At 38.9% G+C, this 14,516-nt stretch overlaps 1 non-coding gene across 1 annotated transcript; it reads left to right on the top strand.

Annotated features, from left to right (window-relative positions):
* The first annotated feature begins 2,254 nt into the window (after positions 1 to 2,254).
* Positions 2,255 to 2,361, top strand: LOC132371184 (U6 spliceosomal RNA). The gene has a single exon (XR_009504805.1). It is a non-coding gene; the product is annotated as a U6 spliceosomal RNA (small nuclear RNA).
* The last annotated feature ends 12,155 nt before the right edge of the window (positions 2,362 to 14,516 follow it).

Genomic DNA, 14,516 nt, shown 5'->3' with positions numbered 1-14,516 from the left:
CTACGTAAAATTTATATTTTAATATGAGCATTTAAAAAAGACTAAAAGGAAAGTGTACCGACTGGTTAACAGTAGTTATTTTTGAGTATTAAGATTGCAGATGGCTTCATTTTCTTCTTTTTACTTTTCTGTAGTTTTAAATTTCTTACAATTAGTCTGTATTAAATCTGTAATAAGATATTTTTAAAAGCATGCTAGAGTATATGTCTTATTTTTAGAAGCGGTGCAAAATTACCGTTAAGAAAGATTATGCTGAGTGACGTGACCATCGTGGCAGAGTAGGAGACACCACCCTCCAGCCCCCGACAAAGACCAACAATTAGACAGCTATCCACAAACAAAAATGGCTCTGAGAGAGTTCAGAGTCCACTTAAGAAACTTCAGCAACACAGTAGAACAAAACACTTGAGAATAACCACACAAAAAAGGAAGGAAGAACAGAATCATGTTGCCTGCATCATCCCAGCCCCCAGGCGAACCCTGCTCAGCACCAGGAGGGAGCTCCCCAGCTTGAAGAGCTCCCCTCGCTGGGAAAGGGAGAGTGAGAGCTTTATCAGCTGCTTAGGGCACCGCACAAGGGACTCACTTTGGTCTCACCCCACCCAGAAACTGAAAAAGCTGAGACATATAGAGATAGCTAGGGACAAGGAAGAAAAGCAGGGCTACCAGTATTAGCCACATAGCGGAGCGACCGTGGTTCCCAGTGACCTGCTCTGCAGAGGACACCAGCAGCTTTTGCCACTGAAGAAACCAATGCCCAGGAGAGCCAGCATGGACCCCCTACAGAGTCCACCATTGAGACTTCCTCCAAAGGTTTTCCTGATCACAGATGCCAGCCACCTGAGCATCCATCCTCAACTTCCCTCACCCCCAAAGCCGGGCAGCCAGGCCCAGCCTCTGTGGCTATATGAATACAAGATGCCAGCCTAGACCCAGGCAGCGGACCCCTCCACACACTCTGTGCACATCTGGGGCTAGCTAGCCCCTCCAGCTGTGCACCTGCACACGCTTGGCCTGACTTCCATCACTAGTCTCCACTGCTATGTGCACACCCTTGAGGAGATCCTGCAGGCACAGGAGTGAATGCCAATAGCCAGGGGCCCAACAGTGGCTTGTGGGCCTGGATCCAGCCCTGTCTCCTGACACTGGCCTGTCCTGCTCAACTCACCTGCAGCTAGACCTTCCACCTATGCACTTGCCTGTCCCCAGGCCAACACCTATTGCTGGCCTCCACAGCTATGCTGTGCCCATAGGGAGACCCTGTAGCCACAGAGTGGACACTGACGGCCAGGGCCCCTGCAGCTGCCAATGCACCCACAGTTGGCCCTGGCACCTTGCTGCTGACCCTGACCACCACCACTATGTGCTTTTCTGTACCTGGCCCGTGCCACTACAAGGCATCTGTACCCAGCCCCCACAGACAAGTGTCTGTACATCACCAGCTCTGGCCACCACCACTGCCTGCCCTGGTCCCTAGCCACTGGAACTGGAGGCACCAATGAGGACTCTAACAGGCCTTGCAGCCATTGCAGACCCTTGCAGTCCTTGTCTAGGACCACGCAGTTGTTGATGTCATGGACCCTAGCAGCCCAAGCTGATGAGACATCATAACCCCCCGACGTGGACCATCACAAGTTCCCACATGTGTAGACCTAGAGTCACAACATGCTCCAGCGTGCTGTAGAGGTCCTTCCTTACCAAGGTCAGTCCATAAAATCTGAAAGGGACTGTTTCTTCACATACAAGGCTAGAGAGATCACAAAGAATCAGGGAACCATGACACCACTGAAGGAACACAGTAAACTTCCAGTAACCTCAAGAAAATGAAGATACATGAATGCCTGATAAAGAATTCAAAATAATTGTTCTCGAGATGCTCAGAGAGCCACAAGAGAACACAGATAAACAATTTAAGAAAATCAGGAAAACAATATGAAACAAAATGAGAAGTTCAACAAAGAGAAAACACAAGAAAGAACTAAACAGAAATTTTGGAGATGAAGAATACAATGACTGACCTGAAGAATTCAACAGAGAAGTTCAATAGCAGACTGGATAAGCAGAAGAAAGCATCAATCAATAATTCAAAGACAGATCATTTGAAATTATCCAGTCAGAGGAACAAAAAGAAAACAAATTAAAAGGAATGAAACGAAGCCTACAGAACTTACGGGGCATCCTTAAAAGAAACAATTGATGCATTATTAGGGTCCCAGAAGGGGAAGAGAGGGAGAAAGGGAAAGAAAACTTACTTGTGCTCGCTTTGGCAGCACATATACTAAAATTGGAACCATACAGAGAAGATTAGCATGGCCCCTGCGCAAGGATGACACGTAAGTTTGTGAAGCGTTCCATATTTTCTGAATTGGGAGACTGGGATTGGCATATATACACTAATATGTATAAAATAGATAAGTAATAAGAACCTGATGTATAAAATAAATAAATAAATAAAATTCAAAGAAAAATAAAATAAACTGAGAGAACAAGGAAAAAAAAAAAAAAAAGAAAACTTACTTAAAGAATAATGGCTGAGAACTTCCCAAAACAGGAGGGAATTAGACATCCAAGTTCATGAAGCTAACTGGTCACCCCAAAATTTCAACCCCAAATGATTTCCCCAAGATATATTATAATAATGCTGTCTAAAATCAAAGACAAAGAGAGAATCTGGAGAGCAGCAAGAGAACAGAAGCTTGTCACTTACAAGGGAATCCCCATAAAGCTATCAGCTGCTTTCTCAGCAAAAACTTTATAGGCCACAAAAGAGTGGGATGATACATTCAAAGTGCTGAAAGAAAAAAACCTGCCAGCCAAGAATACACTACCCAGCAAAGTCATCCTTCAGAAATAAAGGAAAGATAAAGACTCTTAGACACACAAAAGCTGAGGGAGTTCACCGTAACTACACCTTCCTTACAAGAAATGTGGAAAGGAGTTCTTCAAGAACTTCATGAAATGGAAGAATGTTAATTAGTAACATGAAAATATATATGAAAATACAAAACACACTAGAAAAATATATAATCAAATTCAGAATACTCCAATACTGTAACATGGTGGGTGCTAATATTAAACTCCAGCATAAAGGTAAAAGGGCAGAAGTATTAAAAATAGCTATAGCTACAATAATCTGTTAATGGATACACAGCATAAGAACATGTAAATTGTGACATAAAAATAATAAGATGTGGAGGAGGGAATAAAAGGGTAGAGTTTTTACATGCAATTGAAATCAAGTTGTTATCACTTAACATAGACTCTTAAACCTGTCTATAAGAAGTTTCATTTAGGGACTTCCCTGGTGGTCCAGCAGTTAAGATTCCATGCTACCAATGCAGGGGGCCCAGGTTCAACCCCTGGTCAGGGAACTAGATCCTGCATGCTGCAACTAAGAGCCCGCATGCCACAACTAAAGATTCCACATGCCACAACTAAAAAGATCCTGCAAGCTGCAATGAAGATCCCATCCCCTGCAGTGAAGATCCCGCATGCCCCAACTAAAGACCCAGTGCAGCCAAATAAATAAATTTAAAAAAATTTTTTTTTAAATTAAAAAAAAAAGTTTCATGTAAGCATAAGGGTAGCCACAAAACCAAATCTATAATAGGTAAAGACAAACTAAAAAGCAGGAAATCAAAGTACACCACTACTGAAAATACTCAATGCACAAAGGAAAACAGCAAGAGATGAAGAAAGGAACAAAAGAACTATAAAACAGCCAGAAAACAATTAACAAGATGACATTAATAAGTCCTTATTGACCAATGATTAATTTAAATGTAAATGGATTAAATTGTCCAACCAAAGTATATAGAGTGACTGAATGGATAAAAAAGCAAGACTCAACTACATGCTGTCTACCAGAGACTCACTTTGACTTTAAGGGCACACTCAGGGTCAAAGTGAAGGAATGAAAAAAGATATTTGATGTAAATGGAAACCAAAAGAGAGCAGGGGTAGCTATACTTACATCAGACAAAATAGACTTAAAGTCAAAAACTGTATTAAGAGACAAAGAAGGTCATTATAAAATGATAAAGAGGTCAATGTATCAAGAGGATATAACAATTATAAATATACAGGTATGCAACATTGGTGCTCCTAAATATATTAAGCATACACCAACAGATACAAGGGAGAAATAGACAACAATACAATTATGGTAGGGAAATTAAATATCCAGTTTTCAGCAAAGGATAGATCATCAAGACAGAAAATTGATACAGAAACACTGGACTTGATCTATATTTTAGACCAAGTGGATCTAGCAGAAATATATAGAGTATTCCATCCAAAAGCAGCAGAAGACACATTCTTAAGTGCACATGGCACATTCTCTAGGATAGATTGTATGTTAGGCCACAAAACAAGACTTAGCAATTTTAAAAAGACTGAAATCATACCAAGTACCTTTTCCAACCACAATGGTATGAAATTAGAAATCAATAAAAAGAGAAAAACTTGACAATCCATAAAAATGTGGTTGTTCACTCCTGAACAACTAATGGGTCAAAGAAGAAATCAAAAGGTAAATAAAAAAATATCTTCAAACAAATGAAAATGGAAACAACATACCAAAACATATGAGATACAGCAAAAATTGTTCAGGTGGGAAGTTTATAGCAATAAATGTGTATATTAAGAAAAAAGAAAGATCTCAAATAAACTACCTAACTTTACGTCTCAAGGAACTAGAAAAAGAACAAACTAAGCCGAGTCCAGTGTTAACAGAAAATAAGGAAATAACAAAGATCTGAGCAGAAATAGAGAATGGAACAAAATGGTTTTATGAAAAGTTAAATAAAATTGAAAACTTCAACTAGACTTACTAAGAAAAAAAAGAGAGGGCTCAAATAAATAATATTATAAATGAAAGAGGGGACATTACAACCAATACATAGAAACCCAAAGGATTATAAAAGACAACTACGAACAATTATATGCCAACAAATTGGACAAACCTAGAAAAAATGGATTAATTCCTAGAACTTACAACCTACCAAAACTGACTCAGGAAAAAAACAGGAAAACTGAACAGACCAATAATGAATAAGGAGAGTGAATCGCTAAACAAAAACCTCCCAACATAGAAAAGCCCATAACAAGATGGTTTCATGGATTAATCCTACCAAACATTTAAAGAGGAATTAATATCAATCCCTCTCAAACTCTTCCAAAAAGTTAAAGAGGTGGGAACACTCCCAAACTCATTTTATAAGGCCAGCATTACTCTGATACCAAAGCCAGATAATATCACTACAAGAAAAGAAAACCCTGATCAATATCAACAGGTCAATATCCCTGATACATATAGAGGCGAAAAATCTCAACAAAATACTAGCAAACCAAATTCAGTAGCACATTAGAAGGATCATACATCATGAGCAAGTAAGGTTTATCTCTGGGATGCAAGGATGGTTCAACACATGCAAATTAATAATGTGAATCACATGATCATCTCAATAGATGCAGAAAAAGCATTCGACAAAAGTCAACATAGTTTCATGACAAAAACTCTCAACAAAGTGGGTACAGAAGGAACATACCTAAACATAATAAAGGCAATATATGGCAAGTCCACAGCTAACATCATACTCAACAGTGAAAGGTAGAAAGCTTCCCTCTAAGATCAGGAACAAGACAAGGGTGCCCACTATTACTGTTCCTATTTAGCATGGTACTAGAAGTCCTAGCCAGAGCAATTAAACAAGTAGAAGAAATAAAAGGCATCCAAATAAGAAAAGAAGAAGTAAAATTGTCTTGGTTTGCTGATGACATAATCTTGTATATAGAAAATCCTAAAGACACCATCAAAAAACCATTAGAGGGAATTCCCTGGTGGTCCAGTGGTTAGGACTCAGTGCTTTCACTGCAGGGGCCCAGGTTCAATCCCTGGTCAGGGAACTAAGATCCTGCAAGCTGCATGGTGCAGAAAAAACAAAATTAGAACCAAATGAGTCCAGTAAAGTTACAGGATGCAAAATCAATATACAAAAATCAGTTGCATTTCTGTACACTAACAATAACTATCTGAAAAAGAAATAAAACAATCCAATTTACAATAGTATCAAAAAGAATAAACTACTTAGGAATAAATTTAACCAGGAAGTGAAAACTGTAAGACATTGATGAAAGACATTGAAGATGACATAAATAAATGTAAAGCTATTTCATGCTCATGAACTGGGAGAGTTGACATTGTTAAAATGTTTATACTACCCAAAGCCATCTAAGGACAGACTGCAAACTCCATCAAAGTTGTATTTTTTACAGAAATAGAAAAAACAACCCTAAAATTCATATGTAACTACAAAAGACCCCCAATAGACAAAGCAATCTTGAGAAAGAACAAAGGTGAAGACATCACACTTCTTGATTTCAAGGCAATTACTTCATGATACAGGCATAAAAAAAGACACAAAGACCAATGGAATAGAACAGAGAGCCCAGAAATAAATACACACATACACTGTCATCCAATATTTGACAAGGGATCCAAGAATACTCAATGGGTAAAGGACAATCTCTTCAATAAATGGTGATGGGAAAACTGGATAATCACATGCAAATGAATGAAAATTGATCCCCTATCTAATACCACTCACAAAAATTATCTCGAAATGGATTAAGAGCTTAAATGTAATACCTGAAACCATAAAATTCCTAGAAGAAACCATAGATAAAAATCTCCTTGATACTGGTCTTAGCAAGGCTTTTTTGATATGACACTAAAAACACAAGCAGCAAAGGAAAATAATCAGTAAGTGGGAGTACATCAAAGTAAAAAGCTTCTGCACAGCAAAAGAAACAATGAACAAGATGAAAGGCAACCTATGGAATAGGAGAAAATATTTGCAAACTATCTCTCTGACAGGAAGTTAATATCTAAAATATAAAAGGAGCTCATATAACTCAATAGCAAAATTAAAAACTCACAAATAATCCTATTAAAAAATGAGCAATGGGCCTGAATAGATATTTTTCCAAATAAGACATACAAATGACCAACAGGCACATGAAAATGTGCTCAACATCACTAATCATCAGAGAAATGCAAATCCAAATCACAGTGAGATATCACCTCACACCTGTTAAAATGGTCATTATCAAAAAAGATAAGGGCTTCCCTGGTGGCGCAGTGGTTGAGAATCTGCCTGCCAATGCAAGGGACACGGGTTCAAGCCCTGGTCTGGGAAGATCCCACATGCCGCGGAGCAACTAGGCCCGTGAGCCACAACTGAGCTTGCTCATCTGGAGCCTGTGCTCCGCAACAAGAGAGGCCGCGATAGTGAGAGGCCCGCGCACCACGATGAAGAGTGGCCCCCACTTGCCGCAACTAGAGAAAGCCCTCCCACAGAAACGAAGACCCAACACAGCCAAAAATAAATAAATAAATAAATAAAATTTTAAAAACAAAAACAAATTAAAAAAAAGATAAGAGATAACATGTGTTGGCAAGGATGTGAAGAAAAGGGAACACTTGTGCATTGTTGATGTAATGTAAATTGGTGCAACCACTGTGGAAAGCAGTATGGAGTTTCCTCAAAAAATTAAAAATACAACTACCATACGATCCAGCAAATTCCACTTCTGCATATAAATCCAAAGGAAATGAAATCACTATTCTGTGTTACCGCAGCATTATTCACAATAGCCAAGACATGGAAACAACCTACGTGTCTATAAATGGATGAATCTAGATTTAGATATAAATAGATATAGATATACACAGTGGAGTGTTTATTCAGCTTTTAAAAAAATGGAACTCTTGCCACTCTTGACAACATAAATGGACTTTGAGGGCATTATGCTAAATAGAATAAGTAGACAGAGAAAGACAAATGCTATATGATCTCACTTATAGTAAACTCTAAAAAAGCTGAACTCATACAAGCAAAGAGTAGAAGTATGCTTACCAGGGGCTGGGGATGGGGGAAGAGGAGATGTTGGCCAAAGGGTACAAACTTCAAATTATAAGAGGAATAAGTTTGGGGGGGGGCTAATGTACAGTATGGTGACTATAGTTAACAACATTGTATTGTATACTTGAAAGTTGCTATAAGGTTAGATTTTAAATGTTCTCACAATAACAACAATGGTAATTATGTGAGGTGAAGGATGTGCTAACTAACCTTACTGTGGTAAACATTTTGCAATATATACATGTATTAAATCATTGCATTGTGCACCTTCAACTTATACCATATTATATGTCAATTATATCTCAATAAAGCTGGGTGGGGGGAGAATAATTAAGCTGTAAATTTCTTGGATTACAAAGTTTGAGTCTTACGGTTTTGTTTATTTCTAGTTCTGAGCTCAGTGTTTTGTAGATCTTAGGCACAGCAGATGAAGAAACACAACTTTATGGGATCTCAATCAGTTGGTAAAAAGCAACATTTCTGAATTTAAAGAAACATTCCCTAAGGGACATACAAATCACAACACCCATGTCTGGTTTAAACCAATGTAGACTGCTGGGTATACTTCTCACCAAATCATGCTTTTGAAATATTTATTTATACTTTCTCTGCTTTGAATAAATGGCTGTAAATGAATGAGAGAAAATTTTGATATGATCTGATCACTTAGGATAAATATTCTACTTACATAAATACAAACTGCTGTTATTATTTTTGCACCTCACTCTAGAGGCCTGAGCCAGCTTTTAAAATTTTACATACAAATTTGCTCACGAACTGGTTAGCCAAATGGATAAAGCAAAGGCAGTGAGCCAGGAAAATTTGCATCTGGATTCTCTGTAGGACTCTGGGAAAGTGTTGCCTTGCAGTCTCAGAGGCAAATTTATTTGTGTAGTACAGATGGTTGCCTCAGAACAGTTTGTAACACAAATTGCTATTATAGTGTGTCATTCTCATTAATTTAGAACCATATCAGTTTTGTCCCAGTTACAAATGGATAAAAAGTCTGTTGATTTCAAACTTTCAATTATATATACATATATATATAAAAATAATAATATATATACACATATACATGTATGTATGTAGATATCTTAAAATATATCTACTTTAACTCAGGAGGTAAGATAAGGATATGTGAATGATTCTAACCCAAGTGTCTGCCTCCCTTTTTTATTTATTTGTTTATTTATTTGTTTGTTTGTTTGTTTTTGGCTGCGTTGGGTCTTCGTTGCTGTGCGTGGGCTTTCTCTAGTTGCGGCGAGCGAGGGCTACTCTTCGCTGCGGTGCACAGGCTTCTCATTGCGGTGGCTTCTCTCGTTGCAGAGCACAGACTCTAGGCGCATGGGCCTCAGTAGTTGTGGCACTTGGGCTCAATAGTTGTGGCTCGCGGGCTCCACAGCACAGGCTCAGTAGTTGTGGCGCACGGGCTTAGTTGCTCCGCGGCACCTGGGATCTTCCTGGACCAGGGCTCGAACCCATGTCCCCTGCATTGGCAGGCGGATTCTTAACCACTGTGCCACCAAGGAAGTCTTTTTTTATTTTTTTAATTTATTTTTTAAATTGAAGTATGGTCAATTTCCAATGTTGTGTTAATTTCTGCTGTACAGCAAAGTGATTCAGTTTTACATATATATACATTCTTTTTTATATTCTTTTCCATTATGGTTTATCCCAGGATATTGAATATAGTTCCCTGTGCTGTATATACAGTAGGACCTTGTTGTTTATCCGTTCTATATATACTAGTTTGCACCTGCTAATGCCTCCCTTTCTTGAGGGAGCACTTTCCTCTAGCACATTTAGGGATTGGTATTAGGTTGGTTCCTGGGTCAGTCCTTGTAACATCTGCTACCTACTCCTCTCTTCTGTTTTCTGCTCGTTTTATATCTGATCATTACTCAGATTAACTTCTCCTGATGTGAAGCTGTTATATAGCCCAGAGGGTCTCCATGGAATCGTGCTTATGTGGATTCCGTTTGATGGAGAAGATCATGGGAAGCTCCTTAGAGGTACTTTCTCTTGAGCCAAGTCTTGTAGGATGCAAGGGAATAAGCTAGACACGTGAAAATACTTTCCAGGGAGGGGACAGCATGATGTACTTATTCATTCAGGCGAAAGGGTGAATTTGGAGCTGAAAGGCAACATTGATCACCGGCACAGTATACCCGTAGACACATGAATTGTTTGGCTTAGCTGGAGTTAAGAGATGAGCCTGCAGAAGTGACAAGATCATGAAGGGACTAGAGTATGTAATGAATATGATTATGCAGATACAGGCACTGTTTGCAGAATTTAGTGTGGTCGACAACTATTTCCCTTTACTTCATATTTTGATTACTTTTTTTCTGCCTGAGTTGAACCCACCTCAGTCTTTCTGGCATGGGTGATCTAGCAGTCTAGTTCTGTCTCACCTAGTTAGCAGTGCTCTTGAGAGTATTATTAAAAGCCCTCTGGCTTGTCTCACATTCTCCCAGCCTCTTTTCCCAACAACTGCCTGATTTGCTCCCTATTTCTAAAATTAAACCAATAAGAGTGAGAATTTAGATAATTCATCTCCTTTCTAGCAGAGCATTCCATGACAGACCATATCATGAGCTACTAGCCTGACTCTGGATTGGCTGCCCTTAGGTGAGGCCCCAGCCTCAGTGGTGGTAGGAGGGGTGGGTGGGGTAAAGATGCAGAAATCACATAGTACAGAATGTGCTACCAAAGGCTGTTCCCTCAGCAGGAATTGTGAGCCGGGGCTGTCCCCTTTGACCAGGCCCTGGGTGTGGCAGGCACTGTACTGGCATGGGATCAAGGCCCAGCTCCATCACTCACTAGCTATGCTGCCTTGAATAAGTGACTTAATATCACAGAGCAACTGGACCCAGATTCTTTAAACTGAGAATGAAAAGTACTTAACCTGCAGAGTGAATATGAGCTTTGGAAATAAATATATATAAAGTATCTGCTTCATAGCCAGTGCTCAATAAATGGTGATACACACACACCAAACTTTACTTTTTTAATTTTTAAGAAGCACATCATGCTTAACCCAGTTTATAGATGAGGCTTTTCCTAATCACTGCATTTATTGTTGAACAAGTTAAGTTTTTTCCAATTTCAACTTTATAATTTGACACTGTAGTTAAACATCATCATGAATATAGTCTTATCTTTTGAATTATTTTAAGATAAATCCTTATGATATGCTTCATTAGAACAAAGGATATGAATTTCTATGGATTTTTAATGCATATTGTCAAATAGGGATTCAAAATGAATTAAAGAATAATTCTTAAAAATGTTGAGCTTAAAAATTATCTTGGAGACACACCTAAATAAATATTACACTTGCTTTTTTTACTTTTTTCTTATTTATAGATGTAAGTGGTATTTTATTGCTGTTTAGATTTGTGTTACTATGATTACCAATATTAGATTTTAAAATGTTTATTAGTTGATTTTCCTTTTGTGTAATTGGACTGTTCATGTACTATACTGATGAGATTTACAAAGTGTATATATTATATGCATATACTTATAAACACACAAATACATATACACACATATTAATCTCATTTATGATACTCATTATATATTAAATTTTTATGTGTAATTTCATATATTTATAGATTTTCCACTTTGCCATACTATTTGAAATTTCTGTTTTTATATCAGTGCTAGATTTAAAATGCATTCTAATATATGGAATGAATAGTCCCTTTTCCTTACTTTCTTTTCTCTTCTTTTTTTTTTTTTTGATTATTTACCATCATCAAGATGGTTGCTTAGTGGGACTTCCCTGGTGGCACAGTGGTTAAGAATCCGCCTCCCAATGCAGGGTACACGGGTTTGAGCCCTGGTCCGGGAAGATCCCACGTGCCACGGAGCAACGAAGCCCATGCACCACAACTACTGAGCCTGCGTTCTACAGCCTGCGAGCCACAACTACTGAGCCTGTGTCCCACAACTACTGAAGCCTGCGTGCCTAGAGCCTATGCTCTGCAACAAGAGAAGCCACCTCAATGAGAAGCCCACGCACAACAACGAAGAGTAGCCCCAGCTCAACACAGCTAGAGAAAGCCCGCACGCAGCAACGAAGACCAAATGCAGCTAAAAATAAATAAATAAATTTATAAATTAAAAAAAAAAAAAAAAAAAAGATGGTTGCTTAGTAAGACTAGTAAAGCGAGAGAAAATAACCTTGACATCATGACTGATAAAGAAAAAGTCAGGGAGAAAGTAGAAAATTGTTGGAATAAAAAAGGATATAACAAGTGCACCAGGGATTTTTAAAATAAAACAATATTGTGGACAACTTTCTGCCGATAAGTTAGAAAACATAGACAATTTCCTGCAGACACAAATGTTACTGACTAAAACTGACTTAAGGAAAAATGGAAAATTTCAATGTATCTAAAACCACGAAAGGAATTGAATTAGGAGTTTACAATCTACAATCAGCAGAGTAGATAGATACATAAGTAAAAAGCCAACGAACTTATATGTAGCTTCTGAGTCACAGTGTTAGTTTCTAAATTAAGGATCAGGACATAATGAAACCTGATATAAGATTGATTTTATTAAAATTTGAAAGAGGGCTTCCCTGGTGGCGCAGTGGTTGAGAACCTGCCTGCCGATGCAGGGGACACGGGTTCGAGCCCTGGTCTGGGAAGATCCCACATGCCACGGAGCAACTAGGCCCGTGAGCCACAGCTACTGAGCCTGCGCGTCTGGAGCCTGTGCTCCGCAACAAGAGAGGCCACGACAGTGAGAGGCCCGCGCACCGCGATGAAGAGTGGCCCCTCTTGCCACAACTGGAGAAAGCCCTCGCACAGAAACGAAGACCCAACACAGCCAAGAATGAATAAATAAATAAATAATAATTAAAAAAAAAAAAAAAAAAAAATTTGAAAGAGCCCTGTGATGCCCCTCTTTCTCTAGTGCCCTAATGCTATAGACTGGATATTTGTGCCCTCCCCCAAATTCATATGTTAAACCCTAATGTGATGATATTGAAAGGAGTGATTTGGGGGGAGGTGATTACATCATGAGGGTGGAGCCCTCATGAATGGAATTAGTGTCCTTATATAAAAGGCCCCAGAGAGATCTCTTACCTCTTTCTCTGTGTGAGGATACAGCAAAAGAAGATGGCCATCTACAAACCAGGAAGTGAATGTCTTCCATGTCTGTCTCACCAGACAGTGAATCTGCCGGAGCCTTGATCCTGGACTTCCCAGCCTCCAGAACTGTGAGAAATAAATGTTTGCTGTTTATAAGCCAACCAGTTTATGGTATTTTTGTCATAACAGCACAAATGAACTAAAACACCTGAACATGTGCTTATTTTGCTTAATGGTTAATCTAGGGTTCTTTCTCTGTCTCTAACAATAGAAGATTTATCTAGATTAGTGTTTAATACTATTCATGTTATACTCCATTCTATGCACTGAAAGTTTGTCTTTTCCAAATTCATATGTTGAAGCCCTAATCCCCACTGTGATGATATTTGGAGGTAGGACCTTTGGGAAGTAATTAGGTCATGAGGATGGAGCTCTCATGAATGAGATTAGTGCTCTTATAAAAAGAAACATGAGAGAGATTATCTCTCTCTCTCTGCCATGAGAGGATACAGCAAAAAGGTGGCCATTGTAAACCAGGAAGAAGGCTCTCACCAAGAACTTGACCATGATGACAAGTTGGACTTCCAGCCTCCAGAACCATGAGAAATACATGTTTGTTGCTTAAGCCACACAGTCTATGGTATTCTGTTCTAGCAGCCTGAACAGATAAAGACACTCTACCATACTAATACGAGAATGTAAAATCCAATCCTTCTTATGAATATCCATACTCTAAAATATATTTACACTTCTATAATTAAAATATTCAAGAAATTCATCCAGAGAAGGGTATTCAAGATCTAGCCTAGACATTGTGTAATTTATGTATTGAGGGTTTTTCTTACTGTTCTATTGAAATATGCTCCACGATGCTTCCAGTTGGAAGAAATAGAAAAACCAACCAAGCGCATTTGACTCAAACACTCAAAAACTGACCAGCTGGCATTTACACAAAGTCCAGAGATGGGGCAGCCTGCAGGGTTGATTGTTTGAGCAACTCACTTGTGTCATCAAGAACATAGGTTCTTTCTATCTCTTTGCTCTGTAACCACAGGGTTTGTATCATTCTACGACTGGTGACTGGTTCCCCTCTGGGTTGTAGGACAGCTGCTGGTTACAGTAAGGCCCGCTGACTTCTTTATTTACATCCAGCAGATGAGAGAAATTGCCTCTCCCTAAGACAACAAATGGAAAGTCTTTATCTTCAGCCTTTGGGGGCCAGTTTACATCCCCCCACACAACGGTAAGGCTAGTTCCTCGAAGTAATCCCTGGCTTCCTGACCAGAGGCCACCAATGGAGCTCAGCTCACTTCCTCAGAGCTCATTGCTGCCACACAATGGGAAGGGAGACAGAATGTTGAGGAAACAAGCATGCCACCCACTACAAAAGATCTGCTCAGAAAACACTCATGCTTTTGCTGAAGTGACACTTGATTGCATGTTCATTTGGGAGTTTGCTTTACAAAAGGAATTGTAGTGT

The sequence above is a fragment of the Balaenoptera ricei genome, chromosome 8 (assembly GCF_028023285.1).
Source record: "Balaenoptera ricei isolate mBalRic1 chromosome 8, mBalRic1.hap2, whole genome shotgun sequence".
In the NCBI taxonomy this organism is placed as follows: Eukaryota; Metazoa; Chordata; class Mammalia; order Artiodactyla; family Balaenopteridae; genus Balaenoptera; species Balaenoptera ricei.
Note: the sequence above shows the minus strand (reverse complement) of the source record. Positions and strands in the feature narration are given on the sequence as shown.